The sequence below is a fragment of the Setaria viridis genome, chromosome 1, assembly GCF_005286985.2.
Source record: "Setaria viridis chromosome 1, Setaria_viridis_v4.0, whole genome shotgun sequence".
Classification (NCBI taxonomy): domain Eukaryota; kingdom Viridiplantae; phylum Streptophyta; class Magnoliopsida; order Poales; family Poaceae; genus Setaria; species Setaria viridis.
The window spans coordinates 18,628,617-18,637,349 of NC_048263.2; positions in this window are offsets into that span (position 1 = coordinate 18,628,617).

Below are 8,733 nucleotides of genomic sequence, written 5' to 3' on the forward strand. Positions count from 1 at the left end.
TCAACTCCTTAAACTTGTCGAAAACCTTTTGCGACAAGTCGTGCTTTATAGATGTGAACATTTCCATCCCTGTCCTTTTTCTTCTTATAGATCCACTTGCACTCTATGACTTTAACACCATCAGGCGGGTCAACCAAGTTCCAAACTTGATTGTCTCCCATGGACTCTATTTTGGATTGCATGGCACTCTGCCATTTTTCGGAGTCTGGATCCATCATTGTTTCTGCATATGTCGCAGGCTCATCATTGTCCAACAATAATATTTCCCGCATTTCGCAGAGCCTTGCCGACCTTCGTGGTTGTGGCGGTGCTTCTCTTGCCATGGGTATCTCAACTTGTTCTGCTACGTTAGCATCACTCATTGATTCTTGCCCGACCGGCTCATCTTAAACTCTTCTTCAAGATGCACTGTCTTTCCACTCTTTTCTCCTTTGAGAAACTCTTTCTCTAGGAAAACCCCGTTTCGAGTGACAAACACATTGCCCTCTGATCGGTTGTAGAAATAATATCCTAAAGTTTCCTTTGGATATCCCACAAAAATGCACTTATCTGACTTGGGTGTGATCTGGTCCGACTGAAGTCGCTTAACAAACACTTCACATCCGCAAATCTTTAGAAAAGACAAACTAGGAACTTTTCCAGTCCACATCTCATATGGTGTCTTAACTACGGATTTAGATGGCACCTTATTAAGTGTGAAAGCTGCTGTTTCTAGAGCATATCCCTAAAATGACAATGGTAGGTCTGACTGGCTCATCATTCATCGAACCATGTCTAACAAGGTTCGATTACATCGCTCGGATACACCATTTCTCTGAGGTGTTCCAGGCGGCGTAAGTTGTGGAACAATTCCGCAACTCTTTAGATGATTGCTAAACTCGTGGCTCAAATACTTGCCTCCACGATCAGATCGCAAGGCCTTAATTTTCTTGCCACGCTGATTTTCAACTTCATTCTGAAATTCCTTGGACTTTTCAAAGGTTTCAGACTTGTGCCTCATCAAGTAGACATATCCATATCTACTAAAATCATCAGTAAAAGTTATGAAGTATTGGTACCCTCTTTTGGCTGTCGTGCTCATTGGTCCGCATACATCGGTATGTACAAGTTCCAACAAGTCTAATGATCTCTCAGGAAAACCTGTGAAAGGTGCCTTGGTCATCTTGCCTAGTAAGCAAGTCTCACATGTCTCACATGATTCAAAATCAAACAAAGTTAAAAGTCTATCAGTATGGAGCTTCTTTATGCGTTTCTCACTTATATGACCCAAACGACAATGCCACATGTAGGTAGTACTCAAATCATTAGGCCGAGACCTTTTAGCATTTATGTTACACACAGGTGAACCATCAAGATTTAAAACAAACAATCCATTCACAATGGGTGCAAAAGCCATAAACATATCATTCTTAAAGATCACACAACCATTGTTTTCACTCGCAAATGAATAACCATTCTTCATCAAACATGAAGGAGACATAATGTTTCGACTTAAACTAGGAACAAAATAACATTTATTCAATTCCATGATAAATCCTGATGGGAGGTGGAGTTGCATCATCCCGACGGTCAACGCAGCAACTCTTGCATTACTGCCCACACGGAAATCAACTTCTCCCTTCTCAACACTTCTACTTCTTATCATTCCCTGCATCAAATTGCAAATATGAGCAGCCGATCCGGTATCAAATACCCAAGAATTAATAATTGTATTAGTGAGAAATATGTTGTCTATATCATTAACAACAAGCGTACATAAGGTGGAAGTACTCTAACTTCCGCCATTCTTCAACGAAGCTAGGTACTGCTTGCAATTTCTCTTGCAGTGACCAGGTTCGTGACAATAAAAACACTCTTTATCTGGAGCAGGTCCAGCTTTAGCCTTGGGGGCTAGGTTTTGCTTGGACACTCCAGCCTTGCCTTCTTCTTCCAAGAATTGCCCTTCTTCTTGAAGTTAGGCTTGTTCTGTATAGCCATCACATGGCTGCTACTAGTGCTTTTCTTAATGTCAACTTTTGCTGTCTTGAGCATACCACACAGTTCATTCAGATCCTTCTCCGTCCCATGCATATGGTAGTTCGAGATGAAGTTCCCATAGCTAGGCAGAAGAGATGAAAGAATGAAGTCAGTGGCCAACTCTTTGCCCATTAGGAAGCCCAGCTTCTTCAATCGCTGAGTGTAACCAACCATCTTGATTACATGTGGTCCTACTGCTGCGCCTTCTGCTAGCTTGCACTCCAGAAAGGCTTTGGACACATTGAACCTTTCAGTCCTAGCCTGTGTCTGGAACATGTCCTTGAGCGCCACGATCATATCGTGTGCCTCATGATTTGTTTCGAACTGCATCTGCAGCTCGGGTTCCATGCAAGCAAGCATAAGGCAGCTTATCTCAAGGTTAGCATCAAATGCCTTCTGGTAAGCAGCCTTAACGGCAGTAGATGCATCATCAGTAGGTATTGGTGGTAGTGGGGTGTCTAGAACATCTTCCTTTTTATCAGCCCTGAGAACAATTCTCAGGTTACGGATCCAATCCGAGTAGTTTGTTCCATTCAACTTGTCCTTCTCAAGGACTGAACGCAAAGCAAACGATGTGGTGTTGCTAGTTGCCATTTAATCTACAACAAAAGTAATGCAAAATACACTAACACAAACATATCCATGATTGAGCATCACATTAAACTATTTAACAGAATCTACTCCCACTAAAATCAATATCCATCTATTAATACTTAGTGATTCAGGATCCACAACTAACAAGTCTACTAGTGAGCTTTAGCATCACCGCTAGCAAACAAGGTAGATTGGTAAGCAACTTCTTGCTAATCATATCACATATGACTCCTGTTGTTGGGTGACATCTCCATGTCTCGGCGCCCAACCTTTATGCCCCAAGGTCCTTAACCGTTAAGATAACCTTGTTAAGCAAACCAACCCTTATGCGTGTAAGTGTCCGATACAAACCCGTCTAGTCAAGGAAAACTAGTGGCACCCTAATTTCATAGACCCACCACTAATTGTACAAGACATGGGATGGTGCAAGTTTTAGTTGGGAGGGCATACTAACTTAAACTTTGTGAGGGATCATTCTACTTCTAACACACAGTTCATATAGATCCTTCTCCGTCCCATGCATATGGTAGTTCGAGATGAAGTTCCCATAGCTAGGCGGAAGAGATGAAAGAATGAAGTCAGTGGCCAACTCTTTGCCCATTAGGAAGCCCAGCTTCTTCAATCACTGAGTGTAACCAACCATCTTGATTACATGTGGTCCTACTGCTGCGCCTTCTGCTAGCTTGCACTCCAGAAAGGCTTTGGACACATTGAACCTTTCAGTCCTAGCCTGTGTCTGGAACATGTCCTTGAGCGCCACGATCATATCGTGTGCCTCATGATTTGTTTCGAACGCCATCTGCAGCTCGGGTTCCATGCAAGCAAGCATAAGACAGCTTATCTCAAGATTAGCATCAAATGCCTTCTTGTAAGCAGCCTTAACGGCAGTAGATGCATCATCAGTAGGTACTGGTGGTAGTGGGGTGTCTAGAACATCTTCCTTTTTATTGGCCCTGAGAACAATTCTTAGGTTACGGATCCAATCCGAGCAGTTTGTTCCATTCAACTTGTCCTTCTCAAGGACCGAACCCAAAGAAAACGGTGTGGTGTTGCTAGGTGCCATTTAATCTACAACAAAAGTAATGCAAAATACACTAAGACAAACGTATCCATGATAGAGCAAATCACATGAAACTATTTAACAGAATCTACTCCCACTAAAATCAATATCCCTCTATTGATACTTGGTGATTCAGGATCCACAACTAACAAGTCTACTAGTGAGCTTTAGCATCACCGCTAGCAAACAAGGTAGATTGGTAAGCAACTTCTTGCTAATCATGTCACATATGACTCCTGTTGTTGGGTGACATCTCCATGTCTCGGCGCCCAACCTTTATGCCCCAAGGTCCTTAACTGTTAAGATAACCTTGTTAAGCAAACTAACCCTTATGCGTGTAAGTGTCCGATACAAACCCGTTTAGTCAAGGAAAACTAGTGGCACCCTAATTTCATAGACCCACCATTAATTGTACAAGACATGGGACGGTGCAAGTTTTAGTTGGGAGGGCATACTAACTTAAACTTTGTGAGGGATCATTCCACTTCTAACATCACATCATGCAGGAAGTAAAACTTAAAGAATATCATGCACACAGTTGTGACACAGTATGGCCCGTTTTCTTATGGTGATCTCCATCTCCATAGAACCTGTTCACCATGGTGATCTCCATCTCCATGTTCCATGTGCGCCATCCTCCTGGTGATGAGTCCTTCAATAACTAGAACATGCTATTACGCCTAATAGCTAGTAAAGAAGCTAGTAATGAAGATTACATAGTTGCTTGGATCATCACAGATTGGTACGCTGACCATTAAATACATTAAAGTGACAACACATATGGCTCCAGCCGTGTTGCCGTACGCGCGACACTTAGGTCACGAATGAGTTACACACATGCATCACATACACAAAGGGCCATACTGATCACAAGATACATACATCCTGCAAAACAGAGTTAGGCGTTCTAACATTCCAAATTTTGGAGGCCCGAAACTCCATCTTCGAAGTCGAATTTGGGAAACCTAATTTCGCTGAAAACAGCAAAGCGGTTGAATTTCATATGTAACTTTTTCTGTGGATCAATTTTCATCCAAAATTCACCCCGATCCGAGATCGTACCAAAAAGTTATGGCTGATTTACCGAAGCACACGCACACGGTAAAATCCCGCCCCGGTAGTAGATCCAATCTACTATTGCACATCTCATGTGCTTGGCGTATGAACCTGGATCTTGATTCGACCAATCACATTGATCTTCGCTCGCTGCAACTGGTATTATGTGTATCACTTAACTCCGATGGCGAAAACCCGACCTGTTGGAGTATGTCGTTACACAACCATTGCAGCAAGAACACGAAACCAGGACATAGATCAAACTGAAAACTCGCATATCTCCATATGCACACATCCTGAATCAAAAACTAAATAGCTATGGCTCTGATACCACTGTTGGGATACGAGGTAGGCTACGCTTGCGCAAATAAAAATTTTCTACCGTGTAAACCAGGAAAACTACCACATAAGATCACGGGATTACCACTCAATGCACTGGTGCAGAAGATGTAGAATCGCGTCGGGGCAGCGAAGCCGATCAGCGTAGTCAAACGTAGTTGATCACGTCGATGTCCAGCAGCTCCTCAGCAGCTCGTCCACGTGTAGCAAGATCGTCTTCGTGCCACGGCTCGTCATCGGCTCGTTGTGGCTCATCGGCAGCTCATCGTGGCTCGTCGGCGGCTCGTCCAAGTGTTGCAAGCGCAACACCTCCAAGGTATCCACACGTGCAGGGAGGAAGCGTCGCAAGCCGGACTACTAGGTCCGCGAGTTGCAACAGGCGAGGCCGTGGGAGGTGCGGCAGATGTGTTTAACCAAAAGGTGTAAACCCTTGGGCACCCCCAACCCTCTATTTATAGAGGTTCCTGACGGGCCTCTGGGTCCGAGGCCCATTAGTACTTCTAAACCTAATCCAACTTGGATCACATCCGAATTGGGCTTCTAGCCCCTTAAGTGTGTGCCCTATGGGTTCGTTTACGTATAGACATGGCCCGAGTACTCCTACTCGGCCCAATAGTCGGCAGCGGCCTCTAGCAAGACGTGCCAACTCCTATACGCACACGAAGATCATATCAGACGAACCGTCACAACATTATGTACATGCTATTCCCTTTGCCTCATGATATTTGGTCTAGCTTCAAGCCGACCGCTCTTTCTCGATCCTGTGATTCGGAATCCCTTTGTAGGTTAACTCTTAACGGTACGTAGCATGGCCATGCATTATCGAATCCGATCACTCGAGGGGCCCAGAGATATCACTCTCAATCAGAGAGGGGCAAATCCCATCTTGATTGACCATGTCTCACAGCATGCTTCTTGATAAACCCGAAAGCTACCTTTTTAACTACCCTGTCACGGTGTAGCGTTTGATAGCCCCTAAGTATGTCGATCCACATCTTGAGTACATGCGATAATCTTAGGTCTAAGGACAAAGCGTACATGTTGTGTAAAGAGAGAACTACTTCTCGTGTTGGGTCAGTCCTAGCACATGTCTCCACATGTGCCCACATTATTAGTTTAACATCTCCATGTCCATGACTTATGAAGCATAGTCATCAACTAATACATGTGCTAGTTTAATATTCATGTGTGTTCTCACATGAACCCCGACTAGGGACAACTTTACAAAAACCATACAAGTAAAGAGTTTCACATACAATTCACATAATTGCAAATCAATTCAAGTAGCCTTTTAATGGATATTCAATGAACACAATATACAAATCATGGATACAAATGGAATATCATCATCTCTTGATTGCCCCTAGGGCATACCTCCAACACTGGCCTCCTACCCCTCCATACCATGCGCCAAACATGGTCGTATGCATGGGTGTCATGTCCTCATCACTAGTTCTTAGAGGACTCATCACTGCAAGGATGGCGCGCATGGATCATGGAGATGGAGATCATCATGGTGAACAAGTTCTATGGAGATGGAGATCGCCAATAGAAATCGGGCCATACTGTGTCACAACTGTGTGCATGCTATTCTGTTTTGTTTTACTCCTACATGCTGTGATGTTAGAAGTAGAACGACCCCTCTCAAATTTTAAGTTAGTATGCCCTCCCAACTAAAACTTGGACCGTCCCATGTCTTGTACAATTGGTGGTGGGTCTATGAAATTAGGGTGCCACTAGTTTTCCTTGAGTAGACGGGTTTGTATCGGATACTTACACGCATAAGGGTTGGTTTGCTTAACAAGGTTATCTTAACGGTTAGGGACTTTGGGGCATAAAGGTTGGGCACCGAGACCTGGAGATGTCACCTAACAACAGGAGTCATATGTGATATGATTAGCAAGAAGTTTGCTTATCGACATACCTTGCCTGATAGTGGTGGTGCTAAAGCTCAGTAATAGACTTGTTACTTGTGGATCCTGAATCACTAAGTATCAATAGAGGGATATTGATTTTAGTGGGAGTAGATTCTTTTAAATAGTTTAATGTGATTTGCTCTATCATGGTTACATTTGTCTTAGTGTATTTTGCATTACTTTTGTTGTAGATGGCACCTAGCAACACCACACCGTTTGCTTTGCGTTCGGTCCTTGAGAAGGACAAGTTGAATGGAAAAAACTACTCGGATTGGATTTGTAACCTAAGAATTGTTCTCAGGGCTGAGAAAAAGGAAGTTGTTCTAGACACCCCATTACCAGAAGAACCTGCTGATGATGCACATGCTGCTGTTAAGAATGCTTACAAGAAAGCATGTGATGCTAACCTCAAAGTAAGCTGCCTTATGCTTGCTTGCATGGAACCCGAGCTGCAGATGCAGTTCGAAACAAACCATGAGGCGCACAATATGATCATGGTGCTTAGAGACATATTCTAGACACAGGCCAGGACTTAAAGGTTCAATGTGTCTAAGGCCTTTGTGGAGAGCAAGCTAGCAAAAGGTGCAGCAGTAGGACCACACGTAATCAAGATGGTTGGTTACACTCAACGATTGGAGAAGCTGGGTTTCCCACTAGGCCAAGAGTTGGTCACTGATTTCATTCTTTCGTCTCTTCTGTCTAGCTATGGGAACTTCCGTATAGCTATGGCTAGTAGCAGCCATGTGATGGCTATACAGAACAAGCTTAGCTTTAAGAAAAAGGGCAATTCTTGGAAGAAGAAGGGCAAGGCTGCCAAGCCAAACCCAGCGCCCAAGGTTAAAGCTGGACCTGGACCTGCTCCTGACAAAGAGTGCTTTTATTGTCACAAACTTGGTGACTGGAAGAGAAATTGCAAGCAGTACCTAGCTTCGTTGAAGAATGGCGGAAGTAAGAGTACTCTTTGTCAGGGATGCTTGTTGTTAATGTTATAGACAACATATTTCTCGCTAATACAATTATTAATTCTTGGGTTTTTGATACCGGATCAGTTGCTCGTATTTGCAATTCGATGCAGGGACTGATAAAAAGTAGAAGCATTGAAAGAGGAGAAGTTGATTTCTGCGTTGGAAATAATGCAAGAGTTGCTGAGTTGACCGTCGGACGATGCAACTCCACCTCCCGTCAGGATTTATTATGGAGTTGAATAATTGTTATTTTGTTCCTAGTTTAAGTCGTAACATTATGTCTCCTTCATGCTTGATGAAGGATGGTTATTCTTTTGCAAGTGAAAATAATGGTTGTGTGATCTCTAAGAATGATATGTTTATGGCTTTTGCACCCATTGTGAATGGATTGTTTGTTTTAAATCTAGATGATTCACCTATTTGTAACATAAGTGCTATAAGGCCTCGGCCTAATGATTTGAGTCCTACCTACATATGGCGTTGTCGTTTGGGTCATATAAGTGAAAAGCGCATGATGCGCACATAAGAGCTATGGGAGGCTGTTGGAGGTATGCCCTAGAGGCAATTATAGAGATGATGATATTCCTTTGTATCCATGTTTTATATTGTATTCCTTAAATATTCATTAAAGGCTACTCGAATTATTTTGCAATTATGAGAATTGTGTATGAAACTCTTTACTTGCGAGAGCTAGAATGTGAGAAAGGTAACCGCACATGTTTCCCTAACTGACATGAATGACATAGAGTATGACTATCTTTATTACAAGGAATGGATCAAGTTTGTC